Raw genomic sequence first — 25,570 nt, forward strand, 5'->3', positions numbered from 1 at the left:
AATTAGGACAACTGATGGCTACTATGAAAATATAATTTCTTACATAATGTTGTGTCAATTTTTGCTTGAGCCTTTGCAACAGATTTAATGCGTTGAATAAAGCCTATTTTAGGCCACAGATCCAATTAAACAGATTACATTGATATGATTTTCACTCAAGCATGGCAAAAATGCTTCAGATAATGGATTCAAGCAACTTCAAGCACTCACATATATATACAGGGTGGCCCCCAAATGTAGGTATACTCTGGAATCAATGAAATTGTTTAATCTCATAAGAGCTTAATATGTCTTCTATTAACGTTGCAACAGGTCTCAAACCTGTGCAGTACACTGTGACACACAGCATGACATAAATTCGGATCTGCTTCAATCTCCGTATAGTTATGGACAGACGTACTGTTTAGTTTGTGAGGAAAACTGAATTAACAAGAGAAAGTCATCAACTCATTTAACTGCCACTTTGGTGCGAATCATTGTATATGTGTAGTCATAAAATCTCATAAAATGTAATTGATTCAACTGTTGACCGACTTTTGGACCACTCTGTATTATATATAGCCTACAAATAAATGTGGCACACACTTTGATATGATAAAATGTACAATTTTATTGAATCAATTAAAACACATCGAGTAAATATCATAATTAAAAATCAGGAAATATATAAAATTGGACATTCATGGTTAGGGGTATATAGATGTCCAATTTAGGTGTCACCCCCTTGATAAAGCAACAAGCGAAACATATGTTGGGCAGGCACATCACTGTGGTTCTGTGGGTAAGGATAGTCTTTTATTATTGCTACTGTTGTTGTTATTATTGTTACTATTTAGATATGATTATGTGATAACAGATTATGGCTACTTTGGGTTAAAAATGTTACTTGCTAAATTACAGATTGGGGTGCATATGCAGGTATAATTATACTAACAAATTAACCTCTATGCCCATTATTAGTGATAACGGACTAGTGGAAGTTCGGATTCGAGTACCAGTACTGCACCCAAACTTTAACCAGCTTTGAGCCATCAGGGTTTTTTGCTATACATCCATCACCTCCCAGTAAATCAGCAACCAAATCTTGATCTCCTATGAAGCGCTCTTGTCAATCACTGACATGAGCATTTACTGGAGTTCAAAAATGTAGATATTAAAAAGTTTAAAAAAATAATCATGCAGTATTTGGTATTGTAATGCCCAATCTAAGTCCAATCTACCAAAATATACAATTATTTAAACTGCACATTAAATGCCAATAATAAAAAAGAAATGCCAATAGTGCCATTTTTCGTTTTTCGCAAATAAATGGAATAAAAGCGATCAAAACTCTGTATGCTCGCCAAAATGCTATCAATTAAAACTACAGCTCAGCACACAAAAAACAAGATCAATACACAGAAAAATAAAAAAAAGTTACAAGTGTCAGAAACTGGCAACACAAAGAAACTCTCTTTACACAAGCTTCAGAAATATTTTTAAACCCTTCGCGCCGCAGCCCATTTTCGTTTCTGTTTTTCGCTCCCCTTCTTCCCAGAGCCATAACTTTTTTACTTTTCCATAAATATGGCCATGATAGGGCTTGTTTATTACGGGGAAAGTTGTACTTTTGAATGACACCACTGGTTTTACCATATCGTGTACTCAAAAACGAGAAAAAAATTCCAAGTGCAGTGAAATTGCAAGAAAAGTGCAATTCCACAACGTTTTTTTTATATTTTTTTTACCATGTTCACCAAATGCTAAAAATGGCCTGCCATTATGATTCTTCAGGTCACTACAAGTTCACAGACACCAAACATGTCTACATTGTTTTTCACTTAAGTGGTGAAAAAAAATTCAAAGTTTGTTTAAAAAATAAATAACTTGCACCATTTTCTGATACGATACCTGTAGCGGATCTATTTTTCGTGATCTCGGGTCAGGTGAGGGCTTATTTTTTGCATGCCCAGCTGTCGATTTTAATTATACCACTTTTGTGCAGATATGATCTTTTGATCACCCGTTATTGCATATTAATCCAATGTTGCAGCGACCAAAAAAACGTAATTCTGGCATTTTTAATTTTTTCTCGTTAAACACCGTTTATCAATCAGGTTAATACTTTTTTTATATTGCTAAATCGGGCAGTTCTGAAAGCGGTGATACCAAATATGTGTATGTTTGATTTTTTTTTTGTTTTATTTTGAATGGGGTGAATGAGGGGTGATTTGAACTTTTATATATATATATTTTTTTTATATATTTTTAAAAACATTTTTCTTTTACTTTTGGCATTCTTCAATAGTCTCCATGGGAGACTAGGAGCTGCCATAACCCAATCAGCTCTGCTAGATACAGGGGATGATCAGATCGCCTGTATGTAGCAGAATTGCTGACTTGCTATGAGCGCTGACCACTGGGCGGCGCTCACAGCAATCCGGCATTGCCAACCATAGAGGTCTGTAGGAGACCTCTGACTGTCAGGCCAACCAATCGGTGACCCGCGATCACATGACAGGGTTCACAGATGGGCGGATTTCTGGCGCGATTGCCGGAAGCGCATGTTAAATGCCACTGTCAGAGTTTGACAGCGGCATTTAACATTGTGGATCGCGATTCCAACCGTGGCTGTTCCGGGCACATGTCAGCTGTTTAAAACAGCTGACATGTTTCAGGAAAGATGTGGGCTCACTGCCGGAGCCCACATCAAAGGGAAGACACAACATGCACCGAACTAGTATGGCGCATGTCACAAAGGGGTTAATTACTAAAATATATGAAAAAAAAACTTTTAAGTTTAGCATTATCAAAATCACAGGGCTCGCTCACAATCGATAATTCTCTCTTTGGAGAAAATCAGATTACATTAATGACACTTGGGCTCAAACTATGATCAGAGTTTGAGCCAAGTGTCATTTAGCTTTGATCCGACTCTCTAGACTGAGACATATATAGCACAAATGTGGAGAAGACGGAGATTTTAATTTTCCATCTTCTCCACTGTCTGTGTCCCTGAGTGCAGTCCAATGTTTTAGACACTATACACTTGTATGGGTGCGCATGCTCCAATTTGCAGAGACACGACCAATCTTGTGTATAGAAAAAAATGCAGATCTGATCTGCCCCATAGTATGACATTGGTCCTAGCGATATCCGATGAAACATCTGCTCTGATAAAATGAAAGCAGCGCTGTGATTGCTTGCTATGGGAAACAAAGTGGTTTTAATTTTATCTAGGCAGTTTTTATAAATCTGATCCATCTTGTTCTGTCTTCTTGTAGACATCACTGCAGCATGATACACATGCTTAAATATTGCAATTTTCATCTAAAGAATCAGTCTTCAGATCTGAGAGTACATTTATTTTGCTTTTTCTAAATGAATATAGTATTCAAAATGACACAAATAAGCAAAAAAGAGAGACTATGTCTGTATCCTCATCAGTTCTATGCTGCAACCATGACGCCTTGTCCTGAATGTCCCACTGCATTTGTCTGCAAAGCCTTTCATGAATCCAAAGAATCCCAAGTATTATATTTACGAATCAGTCTCTGGGATGAGGGACATAAGCAAACAGAGAGGGCAGATAGGTCAAATTCCCGGTCTACACATTTATTAGAACTACATTCACAGTTTACTTACTCCTTTGATTGACACATGTCGCTGGCATCATATAAATGAAGACAACTTGTTCAGTGCTGGTTCTTTGTGTATATGCTTATGGAACATAGTTTATAACCATCTAAAAGCTAGAAATAGGAGAACTTACAGTAATTTAATATTGCCACTATATAAAAATAATAGATATATACAGCAGTAAATTACATGTTAAGAAATATAGCTCTATTACACCTCTATGCTGAAAAGTGGCAGAATTTTTCAGGAATGAGTGACACGGTTTGTGAATTAGAAGTCATGCTTCTTAGTTTTCCAATGACACTACTCAACATTGAAATTGAAACACTAAGGACAAGCCGTAAGGTTATGCAAATCGAGAAAGTGGCAGGTGTCGCTACAATCTGCAAATGTTCAATTTTTCAAGAACCGAGCTCCAATCTGTGGCATGTGGGAGGGATGTTAAAGCCAGATTGATAGCTAACTTTTTAGCCACATGAAACCAAAAAAATCAGATTAAGTCTTGTGAGATGATTGTGTGATGCCTCCTGTTTGCTGACATGCTTGTCACAAACCGAGAGGGACAGAATCCTTTAACTGAGAGATTGTGATTTATTACTTTGGCAGACCACAACACACGTTGGCTGAGATCTCTCCACTGGTTAAAGAGAACCTGTTAAAAATGCTATTAACCTGCAGATATGGGGTTAATATGTAAGTTAATACGGTTCTGAACCTGTTTGGTGCCTACACTGAAAGCCCAGCTGCCAGGAGGAAATAAACTTTATTCTTTCTGACAGCATTCAGCTTTTGGTCATAGGGGTTGGCCATCATAGCTTCAGTCCCCACTCAGTGTATAGTGAGCAGCGGCTGTAACTACGCCCTGGGCATTGACAGCCGGCCCCGAATTAGAATTGGCTGTGAGTCAGTGCTGGGGGGTGATCACAACTGAGCTGCTGCTCACTGAATACTGAGTGGTGACTGAAGCCATTACTGCCAACCGGTATGACTGAAAGATGAACACTGCCTGAAGGAATAAAGTTAATTTCCTCCTAGCAGCATGGCTTTAAGTGAGGATCCAAGTTCAGAATGCTATTAACCTGCTGATTAAAAGTGTGTTATCCATGACTAGTTCCCTTTAAAGTTGTGTGTCTCAGTGGATAGAAGGACAACAATGAACTAGAATAACAGGAAGTGGCGCTTCCAAAGAAATCATACATCAAATAAGGTGGAAGGGAAGCTATATTCCATAAAAGTATTTCAATTTTATTAACATTTAATTAAAACAATGAAAAAAAGTTTAAAACATGTAGAAAAGGGGACAACAGTGCAACAAAAGCAACCACCTTTGAGAATACAGTAATATAATGACATAATATGTATCATATACAAAGGTTTTATGAAGTTTTGCTAATAAGGGGGAAGAAATACCGTATTTTTCAGACTGTAAGATGCACCGGACCATAAGACGCACCCCAAATTTGGGGTGAAAATTGCAGAAAAAAAGATTTTTTATAAGATGGGGGTCCATCTTATTGTCTGAATTTACAGGATCTTACCTGAGGGCTGGCGGTGGCAGAGCAGGGTCACAGGAGGCATGGTGTCGGCAGAGGTGGGGTGATGCGGTATGGCATGTCCCATAGCAGGGTCCCTTCCTGCTTAGGTGGGCCACAGCCTGGTGTCCATAGGGGGTTGCAGCAGTGGTGTGGTGACGGCAGAGGTGCGGGAATAATGAGCGGTATGGCATGAGCAGGGTCCCTTCCACAGGTGAGGTGACACAGCAGCCCGGGATCCAATGTGAGCAGCAGAGCCGGGTTAATCACCGGTTTCTCGGTGGCGGCATCCATCTTCCTGAGGCCGCATGTGCACAGATGGAGTGCTCTGCTTCCCGGGGCTTCAGGAAAATGGCCACGGGAGGCCGCGCGTGCGCAGATGGAGATCGCGGCGGCCATTTTCCTGAAGCCGAGATCTAAATCTGCAAACTCGACATCAGGAAAATGGCCGCTGCGATCTCCATCTGCGCACACGAGGCCTCCCGCGGCCATTTTCCTGAAGGCCCAAGAAGCAGAGTACTCCATCTGCGCACGCACGGCCTCAGGAAGATGGCCGCCGCCACCGAGAAACCGGTGATTAACTCGGCTCTGCTGCGTCACCTCACCTGTGGAAGGGACCCTGCTCATGCCATACCGCTCATCATCCTCGCATCTCTGCCGCTGCCACCACACCACTGCCGGTAAGCCTGCATTATGACTGTAAGACGCACCCCCCATTTTCCTCACATTTTTTGGGGGGGAAAGTGCGTGTTATAGTTTGAAAAATACGGTATATAAGTATCAACAATATTAAGGAGCAAACCAGCTTCCAAAAAATGTTCATACATTCCAAATCCAAGAATTAATATCCTGTTCCCTAGCAAAAAGGTGATAAGTGTCCCAATGCTCAAATCAATATGCCAGCAACTGAAGTGTCAGAGGCTGTCACTCCATAGGAAGAGATTATCCAATAGTAAAGGGCCCAGGTAATGAGAGCTAAATTGAAAAGGCAAATCATTGATGGCAAATAAATACTGTATCTCCAAGTGGCGCTTCATAAGACCTCTGTATATGATACATATTATGTCATTATATTACTGTATTCTCAAAGGTGGTTGCTTTTGTTGCACTGTTGTCCCCTTTTCTACATTCTTTTAAACTTTTTTTCATTGTTTTAATTAAATATTAATATAATTGAAATACTTTTATGGTATATAGCTTCCCTTCCACTTTATTTGATGCAAGATTATAAGAATGGTGCGTAGTAATCCATTTTGTACTGCAAGTGAAATTGGATGTGATATACCAGGCCTAAAGTGTCAATGGACTATGCACCAGACATCAAGATACAGGTGTCCTATTGAACTGAGGCCTCGACTCTCAAAGGCTATCATGGTGTAGAGCAAGATGGCAATGAAGGCAGGAAATGGAGGTCTATCTTCACAGCAATGAGTCCTACTTTTGTCTTGGACGCAATGAGATTGGCTGCAGACCACATGGGCAAAGCCAAGAAGAAGCCTTCACAAGGGAATGGCACACCAGTTTTACTTCGAGGATTTTTATATAGGGTGGCATAATGTACAGGAGCCCTTTAGTTTTTAGTTCAGGTACAATAAAAGCTCAGCTTTACATTGAATTGGTCATGGAATCAGTGGTATGGCCATTTCTCCAAAGTATCCCAGGAGCCATTTTTTCATCATGACAATGCCAGGCCACGTTACACATTCTGTGATCAAATGGATTGTATAGAGTTGCCAAAAACTAACAATTAGAGAAATGACTGAACATGTTGTTGATATGTCAATGAGACTTTGCAGTGAGATGAGGCTGAATCACCTGATGAAGAAGCTCCAGACACTCATTCAACAATTTAGAGAGCACATTGAGTACAAATGTATATTTCATTTAATGAAAGCTGACTGACCACAGTCATGGCCAGCTGGTGGACTTTCCTCTTGAACTGATCCATAAGTGCTATTTTATCCTGGTTGAACTGATTATTTCTATACAGGACTGACAGCTTTATTACTATATTGATTAGATTCTTTAATGTTATCTCTAAGTCTTTCTTGCTTTGGGTGAACTTTCTGGCTGCTTGAGCCGGATATTTGGAACTGAAAAAATCTGTCAACATCAGGCTACAGAAAATGGGGCACATTAGTGACAGCTGCCATGTCCAGGGTACAGTGATCACCATGCACCAGACAATGCCAAGGAAGCAGCCAGGAGCACAAGCTGTGATCAGCCTGCATGGCCGAAACATGCTACCATGCCCTGCGGCATCTACAGACTTAAAGGGACACTGTCACCTGAATTTGGAGGGAACAATCTTCAGCCATGGAGGCGGGGTTTTGGGGTTTTTGATTCACCCTTTCCTTACCCGCTGGCTGCATGCTGGCTGCAATATTGGATTGAAGTTCATTCTCTGTCCTCCGTAGAACATGCCTGCACAAGGTGCAATCTTGCCTTGCGCAGGCGTGTACTATGGAGGACAGAGAATGAACTTCAATCCAATATTGCAGCCAGCATGCAGCCAACGGGTAAGGAAAGGGTGAATCAAAAACCCCAAAACCCCACCTCCATGGCTGAAGATTGTTCCCTCCAAATTCAGGTGACAGTGTCCCTTTAAGAACATTAATGCTAGAGCAGAACACATAATGACATAGCCATATAATTGGGATCACCATTAGAACAACATGTCTAGATCCGCCCAATATTTAGGACACTCCATAATTGCAAGGAAAAAACAAGAAAAAACTGGTGTAAAGTCCAAAAAGTATTTTAAATTTTAGTAATACACAAGTACATAAGTCTAAACATAAACTGTACAATCCACTGTTAAGGTAAAGACTAGGTGACACAAGAGGGAATAGTAAGAGCAAAAAACACCAACCCATCAATAAAATGTAAAGTGGATATTGGAAGTATAGACTAAAATTTACATTAATCTAGTACCATATAAATTAACTGTAATAAAGTGCCAATCAGTCTAGCAGTCCGAAGGTTACCATATAATGTCAATAGGGGGTATCTAGTGAAATTTAATCCAAGTCAAAAAGACATGAGTATCCCATAGTATCAAAGAGACACCTCACGGCCCCTATCCACAAACATGCACTGCCAACAAGAGATCATAACTTAGTCTAGGATCTTACCCATAATAGTACCACTCAGATCGACCAATGTAGCCCCCAGAAGAAGCCCACGCAAAACGCGCATAGGGGATACAACAGTACATCAAAAAAATAGTTTAATGATCATTAAAAGGACTATCCGTCCTCTGATTTCCATAACGCCATGACTTTTTTTCTTGGTGCTGCAATGTCAATGTTGAGGAGTGTAGATAGAAAGAGTATGAAAAAGGTTAGAAAAGAACGAGGCCAATCTTTCCTAGTGAAGTTATATTTCTTTTAAACATCCTTTTATTAAATTTTGTGCATATATACAGCAGTGAAGACTAGCTTTTGAGGTCTAGTTTTGACTGTAGGTAATATAATTACTGTAACTTTTCCTTCTTTTTTTTCTTTCACTCTACCTTTCCTCTCTCTTTTGCCTTTGCTCTACGTCTGTATAAGTGCTACTGTTCCTGTTTTTTTTTTCTGATGATCTATAGTGAAGTTATATTTCTTGACCATGTTATTTATAAATTTTTAGTTTACTGCGTTTATGGCTGATAGTAGTAGCATTAACGTGTTGCCCTTCCATCCTAATCCAGATACATACCAGTGAACTAATAAACTGGAGTTATATAGTAATGGAGGCCTAAACTTGAAACACTGATTCTTGGACTTGTCGCCTTATGGTTTGTAGATTGTCCTAAATTACACAAACTGACATGTGAATGCTTTTGTTAAATTAGATATTATTTGCATGCCTTGTGAAGTGAGCATCCTTTACAGAATATCCTTTATGAATAAGATAAAGAAAAGCGGTAATGCAATCTCTGTGTGACGTAAACAATTATATTACCTATTCAATAACATATGGAGAACCACCATTTCTTAGGTAGAGCCACATAAAGCCTTGCCCTGCTAAATCACTTCAGTGTCCAGTGACCAAGAAATGTCTATCCATAGTATAAGGTGCCCTGCAATGCTTTGCTTTCACTGCCGGGAAAACAAATGCTGACAAAGCAGTTTTCCTTTAGCCATCCTGAGATCATGCAGTAGTCAAAGACATGTAATTAGCTTTACTCTTGGGACCTACAACTGCAGACAACCTCTTTAACTTGCAGAATCCTATTATCATAATATTCGCCACAGATGAGACCATCATTTTGGTTACAACTAGTGTTGAGCGATACCGTCCGATACTTGAAAGTATCGGTATCGGATAGTATCGGCCGATACCCGAAAAATATCGGATATCGCCGATACCGATATCCGATACCAATACAAGTCAATGGGACATCAAGTATCGGAAGGTATCCTCATGGATCCCAGGGTCTGAAGGAGAGGAAACTCTCCTTCAGGCCCTGGGATCCATATTAAAGTGTAAAATAAAGAATTAAAATAAAAAATATTGTTATATTCACCTCTCCGGCGGCCCCTGGACATCAGCGGGAGGATCCGGCGTCCGGCACGGCTTCTTTCTTCAAAATGCGCGCCTTCAGGACCTGTGGAATGACGTCCCGGCTTCTGATTGGTCGCGTGCCGCCCATGTGACCGCCACGCGACCAATCAGAAGCCGCGACGTCATTCCTCAGGTCCTAGAAGGCGCTCATTCTAGGACTTTAGCTGAGGAATGACGTCGCGGCTTCTGATCGCGTGGCGGTCACATGGGCGGCACGCGACCAATCAGAAGCCGGGACGTCATTCCACAGGTCCTGAAGGCGCGCATTTTGAAGAAAGAAGCCGTGCCGGACGCCGGATCCTCCCGCTGATGTCCAGGGGCCGCCGGAGAGGTGAATATAACAATATTTTTTATTTTAATTCTTTATTTTACACTTCCGATACCGATACCCGATATCACAAAAATATCGGATCTCGGTATCGGAATTCCGATACCGCAAGTATCGGCCGATACCCGATACTTGCGGTATCGGAATGCTCAACACTAGTTACAACACAACATTTTGCTTGTGTGAAAGAAGACTCTAGAATTCCAGCTATGGAAGTTTACTCTGCAGTGTAATAGTCCTATGACTACAACACAATGTGTCCATGATCTCTTCTTACCGGCTCAACTGAACAAGCTCCAAGTTATTTACGGCCTAAGAAAAAGTGTCTCGGTTCACTTATACAATACGGTTAGGTCCAGAAATACCGTGTTTGGACAGTCACACAAGTTTTGGCATTTTTACTGTTTACTAAAATATATTCAAGATATGGTTATATAATCAATATGGGCTTACAGTGCAGACTCCTCTTTCATGAGGGTATTCACAGCCTAATTGGAGTAAGGGTACCGTCACATAGTGGCATTTTGATCGTTACGACGGCACGATTCGTGACGTTCCAGCGATATATCCGTGACGTTCCAGCGATCTCGCTGTGTCTGACACGCTACTGCGATCAGGGACCCCGCTGAGAATCGTACGTCGTAGCAGATCGTTTGAAACTTTCTTTCGTCGTCTAGTGTCCCGCTGTGGCGGCATGATCGCATGGTGTAACGAAGGTGTGCACGGCACGGCTTCTACATCGCACATACGTCATGAAATTATCGCTCCAGCGTCGTACATTGCAAAGTTTGACAGCAGTCTATAACGCTGGAGCGATATTGTTACGATGCTGGAGCGTCACGGATCGTGCCGTCGTAGCGATCAAAATGCCACTGTGTGACGGTACCCTAAGGGTTTAGGAATTACAGCTCTTTAATATGTAATTGCCTCTTTTTAACCCTTTCTCCACTCGGACGATTTTCCGAATTTCGTTTTTTCCTCTCCTTTTTCTCAGAGATATATCTTTTTTATTTTTCCGTCAATATATTCGTATAAGGGCTTGTTTTTTGAGGGACAAGTTGTACTTTTGAATGACATCATTCATTCTGCCACATAGTGTACTGAAAATGGGAAAAAGAAATCTAAGTGCAGTGAAATTGCAAAAGAAGTGCAATTCTACAACAGTTTTTGGGGATTTTTTTTATTTTCCTTGTTCAATATATGGTAAAACTGACCTAGCAATATGGCTCTACAGGTCAGTGCAGTCACTGGCTATATATTAGTAAAGTTATGAGCTAGATGAAAATTATAAGTTTGTACATTAAGTTTAATTTACTTACAGACTTTCTCTGAATTGTAGCCAAAGCCCCTTTTTGGAACAGGGAATTGCAACAAGAAGCCAAGCCATATTTGCATTTTCTTTTGAATTCTTTGCTCAGCAACGAATGGTAAACCTGTCACATTGTTAATGATAATGCACACTGACTATGGCTTCTTTCAAGTGACAGTATTTGGGGTAGTATTTTCCACTAGTACCATGATACTGATCAAAATATCACTTTGTGACAGTGACAAAAAAGCCACAATGTATATGTTAGGTGTCGAGTTCCCGCTTCTGCACAAGGGGAATCTCGAGCCATCTCCGCTGCGGTCTCCCATTCTTCTCCAGCCGCAGTGGAGTCTGCTCAGCGGAGACGTCGGTCCCAGCGTCTTGCTCAGTCTCACTCTGTGCAGAGAGTTACTGCTGCTTTTCCTGCTTCTGCCATTGAAGTCAGTGTTGGGCAGCGGCGAGCAGATGCTTTTGGGGTTAAGTCCTGCTTTTCTCTTTCTGAGCATGCCCAGGGCAGGATCTCCCATTGGAGATCGAGGGTCACATGCTCAGGTACTGCAGCACATCCCATTGGTCCTCCAGGAAGGTCCTGAAAGGGCAAAACTTTGGTAGCAGCTTCCCATTGGTCCTTTACTGGAAGGTCCTGAACGTGCTGCAACTATATAAGCTGCGCATGACCGCACGGCCATGCGCTAGTGTACATTTGTAAATGTGTGTGTGTTGTGAGTGAAAGTCGCTCTTTAAATAACCCTCCCTATTGGATGACTGTTCGCGGAAGGTGTATGTTTGCTATCTAGCACCTGACTTAGCCATCAGCACGTAAACACACAATACAGCGTCTTATTGCTGTGACCGCCAGCGCGGCGCCTTGTGCTTTCACAGCGCTTTCCTGACCCAAGCCTGGGTGGTTAGTGGCGTTCGCCAGTGCGGCACTGCATGCACTCTCGTGCTTCTATTGCTGTCACTCTGACACCTCAGTAGCGGTGTCGAGCGCATGAGGTCTATGTACTCAAATCCTGTGTCTTGGGATTGAGTTCTGGGACTCCTTGCTTGCGCTCTTGGTGCGGTACCGCGGCCCTGTGACGTAACAGGGTTCGCTTCCTTCACACAGGGTGAGGTTAACCCATGTGTATATTCACTTTGTACCGCCATATAGTCCGTCATTACTTGGCAGCAGGTTCCATCTCTGCACGGTGGACCCCGGGCTGTGAACGCACCATACTCTATCTGTCTTATTATTTGGTGCGTTCCGCTAGCCCTAACATTACACTAGCGCCAGGGTCTGGCTAGTAATGATGGACAAACAGCAATCCTTGCGGTATATCCAGCAGCTGGAGGTTAGGTTGGCGGCTCTCGAGAGCTCAACCTCAGCTGTGGATGTTACCGCAGTTGCTGTACAGGCTGCTAGCGTGGCTGCTGCAACCTTGTCCATTGCCACCCCTGTTCCGACATTATCTCGCCTCCCGCTGCCAGAAAAATTTTCTGGTGATAGCAAATTTTGTAGGGGATTCGTGAGTCAGTGCTCTATTCACCTCGAGCTCCTGGCTGCACGTTTTCCCAGAGCGGGCTAAGGTGGGATTTATAGTGTCTCTCTTGTCGGACAGGGCGTTGGAATGGGCTACGCCGCTGTGGGAGCGTGGCGATCATGTGGTGCAGAGTGCTCCGCTGTTCCTGAGCACTCTGAAACAGGTCTTTTTAGGACCTCAAGTCACCCATGATACTGCGCTCCCACTGCTGGCATTAACTCAGGGTGAGTCCTTGGTCAGTCATTTTGCCGTCCAATTCCGCACTTTAGCTTCTGAGCTGGACTGGTCGGATAAAGCCCTTATCCCCATATTTTGGAGGGGCCTGGCTGATCACGTTAAGGACGCTCTGGCCACTAGGGAGATTCCTGCCACACTGGAGGAGTTAATAATTGTCTCCACTCGAATTGACCTCCGTTTTAACGAGCGGAGGTTAGAGCAAGCCCAGTGTAGGCAGAGGTTTCGGCTGGCTCCTACCTTCACCAAACCTCTGGAATCTCCGGTCCTGGTTCCTGAGTCACATGAGGCCAGGGAAGTGTCACAAGCGGGATCTAAGTCCCGGACAGCTTGTGCACTCAAGGTCTGTCATGTTTGCCAGCAGTCAGGACATCTAGCCACCAGATGTCCTCAGCGGTCGAGGAAACGTCAGCGTCTAATGGTAGTAGGTGGAGGTACACTAGACATGGCGACGTTTGCCTCTAAATTGTCCTTTAAGGGGACAATTATTATAGGCTCATTCTCCCACTCGGTAGAGCTCTGCGTGGATTCTGGGGCGGAGGGCAATTTTATGTCTTCTGCCTTCGCCCAACGTCACGCAATACCCCTGGTTATGCTTGCTCAACTAGTAACGGTACGAGTGGTGAATGGGTCGATACTGCCCTCACAGATAACACACCAGACAATCCCTTTTACTCTGTCCATGTCGACATCTCATCAGGAGATTATATCTCTGCTCGTCATTCCTGAGGGAATTGATGAGGTCCTGTTGGGAATACCTTGGCTACGGTACCACTCTCCTCATATCGAGTGGTCCTCAGGCAGAATTCTGGGATGGGGCGAATCTTGTGGGGGTAGGTGTCAGAGGGACTGTGTTCAGGTTGCTACTACAGAGGTACCCGCAGATCTATCCTCTCTCCCCAAGCAGTATTGGTCTTATGCAGACGTGTTCTCCAAAAAGGCGGCGGAGATCCTTCCGCCCCATCGCCCCTATGACTGTCCTATTGATCTCTTGCTTGGTGCTGAGCCTCCCCGGGGTCGAGTCTATCCGTTATCTCTCCCGGAGACGGAGGCAATGTCACAGTACATCCAGGAAAATCTGGCAAGAGGATTCATTAGGAAGTCAGTGTCACCTGCTGGGGCAGGGTTCTTCTTCGTGCAGAAGAAGAATGGGGAATTGCGCCCATGCATAGACTACAGGGGTCTTAACGCCATCACCGTTAAGAATAAGTATCCTTTGCCCTTGATATCTGAGCTCTTCGATAGGCTTCGGGGAGCAAGGGTATTTACTAAATTAGATCTGCGGGGTGCTTACAACCTGATTCGCATCCGTGAGGGGGATGAATGGAAGACGGCTTTTAACACCAGGGATGGGCACTATGAATATCTGGTGATGCCCTTCGGGCTCTGTAATGCCCCAGCCGTTTTCCAAGACTTTGTGAACGACATCTTCCGGGATATGCTTTCCACCTCGGTCGTAGTCTATCTGGATGATATTCTCATCTACTCTCCAGATATTGACTCCCACCGGAGAGATGTTTGCAAAGTCTTCGACCTCCTACAGGCAAACTCCCTCTATGCCAAGTTGGAGAAGTGTATGTTTGAGCAGGAGTCCTTACCTTTCCTAGGCTACATCATCTCTGCCCAGGGATTGGCTATGGATCCTGCCAAACTACAGGCTGTGATGGACTGGCAGGAACCCCATTCTCTTAAAGCGGTGCAGCGCTTTATAGGGTTCATTAATTATTATCGCCAGTTCATTCCGCACTTCTCAACTTTGGTAGCTCCCTTGGTTGCCCTCACCAAGAAGGGGGCAAATCCCAAATTGTGGTCTGAGGAGGTCTCCAAGGCCTTTAACTCCATAAAGTCACACTTTGCTAGCGCTCCCATCCTACATCGCCCGGATGTTGATAAGCCATTTATCATGGAGGTGGATGCCTCTTCTGTTGGTGCTGGAGCAGTCCTCTTCCAAAAGGATGCTCAAGGTCGGAAGCATCCTTGCTTCTTCTTTTCTAAGACCTTCTCACCAGCAGAGAGGAATTATTCCATCAGGGACAGGGAGTTGCTAGCCATGAAGTTGGCTTTCTCGGAGTGGAGACATCTCTTGGAGGGAGCACGTTTTCCCTTCCAAGTCTTCACAGACCATAAAAATTTGGTGTACATGCAGACAGCCCAGCGGTTGAATTTTCGCCAGGCCAGATGGTCCTTATTCTTCTCCCGGTTTCATTTCACCCTCCATTTTCTTTCTGGGGAGAAGAACATTCGGGCCGACGCTCTCTCTCGCTCCGTTGTGTCATCTACGGAGGAGGAAGAGGAGCCTCGGCTTATTCTCCCCACCGAGAGCTTGAGAACTGTGGCCCCGGTTTCGCTAGAGTCTGTGCCTCCGGGCAAGACTTTTGTACCATCCAGTTTGCGACCGGAGGTTCTCTCTTGGGCACACTCGTCCAGGGTGGGTGGACATTTTGGTTCCAAAAGGACATCTGAGTTACTGGTGAGGACATACTGGTGGCCGCATATGGCTCGTGATGTCGCAGAATATGTTCGGGCGTGTGTCTCTTGCGCCAAGAACAAGTCCCCTCGGCAACGGCCAGCTGGTTTGCTTTACCCTCTGCCGGTGGCGGACAGGCCCTGGGAGATGGTCGGGATGGACTTTGTGGTGGGCTTACCCAAGTCTCGTAACTGCACCATTATCTGGGTGATCACCGACCATTTTTCCAAAATGGTGCACTTGGTGCCTCTTCCAATGCTACCTTCTGCACGGGCGTTAGCTGTCTTGTTCGTCAAGCATATCTTTCGCCTACACGGTATGCCAGACAAAATTGTTAGTGACCGGGGTCCCCAGTTTGCGTCTCGATTCTGGAGAGAGCTTTGTCGTCTACTCAGTATTGAGTTGAATCTCTCTTTGGCATATCATCCCGAGATGAATGGGTTGGTAGAGAGGGCCAACCAGACCTTGGTCACATATTTACGACATTTTGTTTCTGCCAGGCAGGATGACTGTGCATCCTTGCTACCATGGGCAGAGTTTGCCCTTAACAACGCTGTAGCCGACTCCACCGGTCAGACTCCATTCCTCCTAAATTACGGCCAGCATCCGCGTGTCCCTGTGCCCATGCCTGTGTCTTCTGCTGACTCCAGGGTGGCAGACTGGGCTGTGGAGGCACGGGACATTTGGGACCGCACTCAGGATGCCATTCGGGCCTCCAAGGAGAGAATGAGGTCCTCCGCCGATGCTCATCGGCGCCCCGCTCCGACCTTTGCTCCTGGCGACTTAGTGTGGCTCTCCGCCCGTAACATCAGGCTGCGTGTTGAGTCCACTAAGTTTGCACCTCGCTACTTGGGTCCCTTCAAGGTCCTTGAACAGGTTAACCCTGTGGTCTACCGTCTGGCCCTTCCTCCACGCTTGGGTATCACCGACACCTTTCATGTGTCCCTTTTGAAACCCGTATACATGTCCCAGTTTTCCGAGTCATCTGCCGGGACATCGGGTTCGTCTACGGACGATTACGAGGTGAACGCTATTTTGGGGTGCAAGGTGGTACGTGGCAAAAAGTTCATTCTGGTGGATTGGAAGGGTTATGGCCCAGAGGACAGGTCCTGGGAGCCTGCTGAAAACATTCGGGCCCCACAGCTCATTGCTGCCTTCGAGCGTAGCGAGGCCCAAGGAGGGGGGTCCTAGGAGGGGGGGTAATGTTAGGTGTCGAGTTCCCGCTTCTGCACAGGGGGAATCTCCAGCCATCTCCGCTGCGGTCTCCCATTCTTCTCCAGCCGCAGTGGAGTCTGCTCAGCGGAGACGTCGGTCCCAGCGTCTTGCTCAGTCTCACTCTGTGCAGAGAGTTACTGCTGCTTTTCCTGCTTCTGCCATTGAAGTCAGTGTTGGGCAGCGGCGAGCAGATGCTTTTGGGGCTAAGTCCTGCTTTTCTCTTTCTGAGCATGCCCAGGGCAGGATCTCCCATTGGAGATCGAGGGTCACATGCTCAGGTACTGCAGCACATCCCATTGGTCCTCCAGGAAGGTCCTGAAAGGGCAAAACTTTGGTAGCAGCTTCCCATTGGTCCTTTACTGGAAGGTCCTGAACGTGCTGCAACTATATAAGCTGCGCATGACCGCACGGCCATGCGCTAGTGTACATTTGTAAATGTGTGTGTGTTGTGAGTGAAAGTTGCTCTTTAAATAACCCTCCCTATTGGATGACTGATCGCGGAAGGTGTATGTTTGCTATCTAGCGCCCGACTTAGCCATCAGCACGTAAACACACAATACAGCGTCTTATTGCTGTGACCGCCAGTGCGGCGCCTTGTGCTTTCACAGCGCTTTCCTGACCCAAGCCTGGGTGGTTAGTGGCGTTCGCCAGTGCGGCACTGCATGCACTCTCGTGCTTCTATTGCTGTCACTCTGACACCTCAGTAGCGGTGTCGAGCGCATGAGGTCTATGTACTCAAATCCTGTGTCTTGGGATTGAGTTCTGGGACTCCTTGCTTGCGCTCTTGGTGCGGTACCGCGGCCCTGTGACGTAACTGGGTTCGCTTCCTTCACACAGGGTGAGGTTAACCCATGTGTGTATTCACTTTGTACCACCATATAGTCCATCATTACTTGGCAGCAGGTTCCATCTCTGCACGGTGGACCCCGGGCTGCGAACGCACCATACTCTATCTGTCTTATTATTTGGTGCGTTCCGCCAGCCCTAACAGTATATGTCTGCACTTCAACTTCTGTTTACCAATATATACCATTATACCATTTTGGGTGGAAATGCTATTTACTTTCAATGCCAATAAAGTAACGTTGGCAGATATGCAGAAGGGGTTAAGAAGAACCATCCATGCATATAATTTTTAAACAAGTCCCTATGGCACTGAAGGGATTATATAGCACATCTGCTACATGGTGCGCAACATAAATCTAGGAATTTAGGTTTGTAAAACAGATAATTGAGAGCATCCATAACAGTATGTTTTTGGCATTCCGGAGGATACATACAGCCTCTTATAAATACAATGCAGAAATACAAACATTATGCTATGTATCCATAGATGCTGCCGCTACATCTGCCACATCTGATTATTCTGTAAAACAAACATGGTTTAAGGGTTTCATTTATTGGAGCCATATTTCCAATTAGATTGTGTCTGGCCTGTAATAGAAGGCCTTATAGCCAATGCTGGCTGTCAGATCTGATCAGTATTTAGCTAAATATTTTCTAAAGAGTCCATTTGTCCAACAACCACTTGGCATCATGCTTGGTTCTTGTGATTAGCTCACCCTTTAGTTAGGCAACATTGTAGTGGGGAGGTTATCTTGGTTATACAATGACATATCTCGCCACAAAAATCACTAAGATCATCGGAAAACGGTTAGAACAATTATTGTGCTATATTACATTTTTGCTCTATTATTTTTTCCTACTAAGATATTATGCCCAGCAATCAGTGTAATTGTGCAATATTCGATTCAACACACTTTCCCTTTTCCCTTTGAATAGCTTCAGAAAAATGTTGGATATATGGTACAATAATGAAAGACAGTAGACAATGCTAAGCCTCTCGCACTATGGGAACCATATTTTTCAAGACTTTGAATGTCCTTGAATATATATAAATACTGTATCTATAGAATACCTGTCAAATATTTTTATTAACCATACGATTCAAGTTTTCTGTAATTACTTTTAAGGAAAAACTTTTTAGATTATAAATAACACATTTAGATGATATTCATAAAAATACAAAGTATAACTCATCAATACTATTTCATACTATTAGGACTAATGGAATAGTATTGATGAGTTATCCTTTGTTTATGTTTTGTGTACTATGTAGTATTTTCTGTCTTACATCATGTTCACATGTTTTGCTGCCATTACTAATCATTACTGTATTTTTATGAATATCATCTAATATTTATATAGTAAGGTTGAATGTGGACAGCTATATATGGATATATTGATTTTTATTCTTCATTATTCTTTGTCTTTCACTTATATTCCTTGATTTAGAATTATGTTACCCATCTATTTTATATACATTCACTGAACACTACATCAGATACACTGTACCGCTTTGTTATATCTTCAGAAATGAGCACGCGCAGCCAGCTGAACACTCCACAACACCAGACACATTATGCTACTCATGTCATACCCTCAGAAGTGCGCGTGCGCGGCCGGCACCTTGCAGTCTGGGCTGTGGTATCTCCGTGACCTTGGCAATGTCGGGAACGCATCCTGTGCGTCCGGTCACGTGACGTGGCATCTTGGATTTCCGGGTTGGCTAGGCGGCGCATGTGCCAATACACATTTGAGCTCACATATAAACCCACCGGTCACACACACTACACACACCCCCTGACGAAGGAACTGGAGTTCGGAAACGCACGTCGGGGTACACAATATCAAGTACTTGGCGGTCCTAAGGTTTACTCCCTCATCTTATAAGTAAGTGACTTCTGAAAGTATCTGCATATAGCACCTTAACGTAGCACTTTATTTTATGCACCCATGCACTTATTTTTATAGCCATCCTATTTTTCCTGCACTTGGCCTACCAGTATAAGGCTATATACACATTATATGCACTTCATACTTTGTTCCATATGGATTTCTTGATATAATCATTTCACTGAGTGGCACGTGCAATATATGGCTTCTTTTGATACTAATTTAGTCCTTTGGGGAATAATATATAAAATAACTTGACCTACCGCACACAAAGATTTAAATGTTTCTATATATGAATTGAATTGTTAATGTGCACATATATATTATATACTACATATTTATAATAATTTTAATATTGTATATTTTAATTGTTGCTCTATTGCTTCTAATAAAAGATATATATATTTTAAAACATTCCCTGTCTTGGTGGTTCTGGTCCTGTGTATGCTGGGAGCACGGTCCATAGTCTTTTTCAGTGGCTTCCACCATACTTTCTGCACATGTGGTGATGACTCTATGGTATTTATGTTAATTGAAATATATTGTTCTAAAAGAATTTGAGGTTCTATATTGCACCTTGGGTGTCACTGCTGTGTTTAATTTATAAATGAACCAAAGGAGCGCTCACAGTAAATGTGGTATAAGAGTAATAAAAGAGTATAAAATAAAATAATTATCCGCATGTTATAGATTACTAGTGAGCCGGACCAACGTAAAAGAATGGACAATCGGAAAATACAATAATAATAAAAGCAACAATTTTTAGGGAAAAGAAAACCAGTGAAGATATAGTTTGTAGGTCACAGTGCCTTAGTCTACATGGTATGAAAATATTGTATTCAGAAGAAAACAGGGACATATATCCAGGAGGTAATTATAATTAAATAAAAATTGTGGAAAAAATTGAGGGATCACACTCAGTAATGTGAGTGAACAATAAGATATCAGACCATCATGTCTCACTAGATAAACAATCAATTAAAAAACAGCATAAAAAAAGTAAATATAATATACCAAAAAAAAAATCAACCAGCAAAAACCTATATATGCAATGTGAAATAACCAGTGTCTGTCAAAATCACAAAACCACCATTAATCAACACGTAAAAAACATTTAGGTGTGATACCTGATCACAAAGTGACAAAAAATAATAATGCTGTGGTGAAGACAATGGGAGATAATAGTGAAGGAGGAAGGATTGGATACCAGTATAAATGTTCACTCACAATCAGTCTATGGGTCCCAGGCTCCTGGATGGCGTCCTCACCAACGCGCGTTTTGGCTCTTTTGCCTTCGTCAGACCTACAAACTATATTTTCACTGGGTTTTCTTTTCCCTAAAAATTGTTGTTTTTATTAGAAATTTTATATTAAATAAAAATTATTTTATACTGGACTTATGGTCGGTTTTGTGGTTCCTCTTCATTTTTAGTATTGTGTTTAATTTATAAATAACACATTTGTAGAGCTAAGTGAATACGCTGAAACTCAAATTTGTCCAACTGCACCAAATGTTTCCCAAAAAAATTGATTTGCTTTCCTTTCAGTCTATCATGATATATATCAATGCTTCTCACTAAATTAGAATATCATCATAAAGTTAATTTATTTCAGTTCTTCAATACAAAAAGTGAAACTCATATATTGTATAGAGTCATTACAGAGTGATCTATTTCAAGTGTTTATTTCTGTTAATGTTGATGATTATGGCTTACAGACAATGAAAACCCAAAAGTCATTATCTCAGTAAAGTAGAATAATTAACAAAAAACACCTGCAAAGGCTTCCTAAGCCTTTAAAAAGGTCCCTTAGTCTTTTTCAGTAGGCTCCACACTCATGGAGAAAATTGCTGACTTGACAGATGTCCAGAAGGTATTCATTGACACACTCCAAAAGCAGGGTCAGACACAAAAGGTCATTGCTAAAGAAGCTGACGGTTCACAGAGTGCTGTATCCAAGCATATTAATGGAAAGTTGAGTGGAAGGAAAAGGTGTGGTAGAAAAAGGTGCACAAGCAACTGCAGCGCCCCAGAGATCTGGTCGTTGCAGTAACGTCGCTCTGCCACTAAGGGGGGTGATGGTACGTCTGACTGCACTAAAGGAGTTCTTTGACCAGGTATCACCAGCACACATTACACTTCACACTCCGACCACTAGGGGGAGTACAAGGCTTATTTATTGGGCCACTCCTCACATTGGTAAAACTAGGGGTTGGACAGGAAGTTAGATAGAACGAAGCCTGGGAGAGCTCCAGGGAGGACCTGTCAGAACTGGGAAATCTGGCAGGTACCTAGCGAACAGAACAGAATGTTACGGAACCGCGCCTGCACTACCTTGCGGCGGTATCCTAAGAAAGAGACACGAAGCGAAGGATATTGTGGAACAGTGAGAAACGAGATCAGCACAAAGGAGATCCAGTAGGAGTTGTGCCCCGAGAACGGCAACATTCTACTGAGGCGCATAGTGGTGGCCAGAGCACCGAGGAAGTAACAGTCTCCACGCATTACTTCAAACAGCGGCAGGACAGTTAATTACAGGTTGGCTGTCTACCATACAACACCTAAGAAGGACATAGGAGGCAATCGTGGGAGAGGGGGGTGACACTAGGGTCCCAGAATAACTCCAGGCTTACCTGTCATAAAGATGCATCCTAGCCATAACATACCTGGGGGACGGAGAAAGGAAAGATCTAGAGAGAACGAGAACAGAAGTTGTGAGGACTATCCTGAATGCTCAGCAGGGAAGCACTACAACACACAGGCGCTAGTGGGTAGAGACTGATTTCCACCTGCAAAGGGAACTCCGGATGTGCCTTCGGACCGGCCGGTCTCAGACAGCCCCGTTGACAGTGCCCTGGATTGAGGATCCTGAAACCTTCAGTAAAAGGTAAAGAAACTGAACCCTGTGTCCTCGTTATTCCTCGCACTACGCACCATCACCCCCTTATTGGACGCCCCTTAGCAGGGTCACGGACCGGGCCCAGCCACTGTGACATCCCCAGAACTGAGCCAGCAGAGGACCGGTACCGAGTAACCCGCGGCCCTGCCTCTGGGGGCGATCCACAACCGTGATAACCGCAGCCTTGAAAGGATTGTTAAGAAAAGGCCATTCAAAAATTTGGGGGCGATTCACAAGGAGTGGACTGCTGCTGGAGTCATTGCTTCAAAAGCCACTACACACAGATGTATCGAGGACATGGGCTACAAGTGTCGCATTCCTTGTGTCAAGCCACTCATGACCAATAGACAACGCCAGAAGTGTCTTATCTGGGCCAAGGAGAAAAACAACTGGACTGTTGCTCAGCGGTCCAAGATGTTGTTTTCATATGAAAGTAAATTGTACATTTCATTTGGAAATCAAGGTCCCAGATTCTGGAGGAAGAGTGGAGAGGCACACAATCCAAGCTGCTTGAGGTCTAGTGTGAAGTTAACACAATCAGTGATGTTTGGGGAGCCATGTCATCTGCTGGTGTAGGTCTACTGTGTTTTATTAAGACCAAGTCAGCGCAGCTGTCTACCAGGAAACTTTAGATCACTTCATGTTTCACTCTGCCGAAAAGCTTTTTGGAGGTGGAGTTTTCATTCTCCAGGAAAACTTGGCACATGTCCATACTGCCAAAAGTACCAATACCTGTTTTAAAAATAATGGTATCACTGTGCTTGATTGGCCAGCAAACTCATCTGAACTTAACCCCATAGAGAATCTATGGGGTAATGTCAAGAGGACGATGAGAGATACAAGACCCAACAATGCAGACGAGCTGAAGGCTGCTATCAAAGCAACCTGGGCTTCCATAACACTTCAGCAGTGCCACAGGCTGATCACCTCCATGCCACGCCACATTGATGCAGTAATTGATGAAAAAGGAGCCCCGACCAAGTATTGAGTGCATTTACTAAACATACATTTCAGTGGGCCAACATTTCGGATTTTAAAATCATTTTTCAGCTAGTGATATAAAGTATTCTAGATTGCTGAGATAATAACTGTTGGGTATTCATTGGCTATAAGCCATAATCATCATCATTAACAGAGATAAACACTTGAAATAGATCACTCTGTTTGTAATGACTCTATATAATATATGAGTTTCACTTTTTGTACTGAAGAACTGAAATAAATTAACTTTTTGATGATATTCTAATTTTGTTAGAAGCACTTGTATGTGCATTGTAATGAATTAACCTTAGCTTTGGACCACAGTTTTTCAGTTTCTCTAACTGTAAGAAAACAATACACTAAGATAACAATATAGAGAAAAAATGCATGATAAGGGCGTTGCTGATAGTGACCATCCAAAGAAGACAGGATTTAATTAAGGTTCCTTTATTGACAAGCGATTAAAGCGAACTTGTCACCAAGTCTGACCAATATGATATTACACCACGACCTTTCAGGGCTGATATATAAAAAAACCACCTTTTATTATACTCACCTTTTTCTTGCCTTACGCTATTGCAAATATATAGCGTGGGGTTAAAGTTCACATAATCGCTGGGTGTCTGCCAGCGCCTATGGTTGCCTTAGTTACAGGTGGAAAAAAAATTATCAATAAAGAAAAATAATGTCCAAATTATGTAAAGAATATATAAATATATATATATATATACCGTATATATATATATATATATATATATATATATATATACGGTATATATATATATATATTAATTAAAAAAGTGTGAAAAAAATAAAGAATAAACAATAAAATTCACTACTGCAAAAAAAATTAAGAATTTTCACATAAAATTATATTATTACGCACACATATACAGTACAGACCAAAAGTTTAGCACACCTCACTTAAAGATTTTTCTGTATTTTCATGACTATGACAATTGTACATTCACACTGAAGGCATCAAAACTATGAATTAACACATGTGGAATTATATACTTAACAAAAAAGTGTGAAACAACTGAAATTATGTCTTAAATTCTAGGTTCTTCAAAGTAGCCACCTTTTGCTTTGATGACTGCTTTGCACACTCTTGGCATTCTCTTGATGATCTTCAAGAGATAGTCACCGGGAATTGTTTTCACTTCACCGGTGTGCCCTGTCAGGTTTAATAAGTGGGATTTCTTGCCTTATAAAATGGGACCATCAGTTGTGTTGTGCAGAAGTCTGGTGGATACACAGTTGATAGTCCTACTGAATAGACTGTTAGAATTTTTATTATGGCAAGAAAAAAAACAGCTAAGTAAAGAAAAACTAGCGGCCATCATTACTTTAAGAAATGAAGGTCAGTCAGTCTGAAAAATTGGGAAAACTTTGAAAGTGTCTCCAAGTGCAGTGGAAAAAACCATCAAGCGCTACAAAGAAACTGGCTCACATGAGGACCGCCCCAGGAAAGGAAGACCAAGAGTCACCTCTGCTTCTGAGGATAAGTTTATCCGAGTCACCAGCCTCAGAAATCGCAGGTTAACAGCAGCTCAGATTAGAGACCAGGTCAATTCCACACACAGAGTTCTAGCAGCAGACACATCTCTACAACAACTGTTGAAGAACACAAGGAATGGACATTAGACCAGAGGAAATCTGTGCTTTGGTCTGATGAGTCCAAATTTGAGATCTTTGGTTCCAACCACCGTGTCTTTGTGCGATGCAGAAAAGGTGAACGGATGGACTCTACATGCCTGGTTCCCACCATGAAGCATGGAGGAGGAGGTGTGATGGTGTGGGGGTGCTTTGCTGGTGACACTCTTGGAGGTTTATTCAAAATTGAAGGCATACTGAACCAACATGGCTACCACAGCATCTTGCAGCGGCATGTTATTCCATCCGGTTTGCGTTTAATTGGACCATCATTTATTTTTCAACAGGACAATGACCCCAAACACACCTCCAGGCTGTGTAAGGGCTATTTGACCAAAAAGGAGAGTGATGGGGTGCTACGCCAGATGACCTGGCCTCCACAGTCACCAGACCTGAACCCAATCGAGATGGTTTGAGGTGAGCTGGACCGCAGAGTGAAGGCAAAAGGGCCAACAAGTGCTAAGCATCTCTGGGAATGCCTTCAAGATTGTTGGAAGACCATTCCCGGTGACTACCTCT

The 25,570-nt window shown here is 43.0% G+C and overlaps 1 protein-coding gene across 1 annotated transcript in view; it reads right to left on the minus strand.

The window, feature by feature from the left end:
* GLIS3 (GLIS family zinc finger 3) overlaps nucleotides 1–25,570 on the minus strand; it is a 669,467-nt gene that overhangs the window by 164,366 nt on the left and 479,531 nt on the right. The window lies entirely within an intron of this gene.

The sequence above is a fragment of the Ranitomeya imitator genome, chromosome 1 (genome assembly GCF_032444005.1).
Source record: "Ranitomeya imitator isolate aRanImi1 chromosome 1, aRanImi1.pri, whole genome shotgun sequence".
NCBI lineage: Eukaryota > Metazoa > Chordata > Amphibia > Anura > Dendrobatidae > Ranitomeya > Ranitomeya imitator.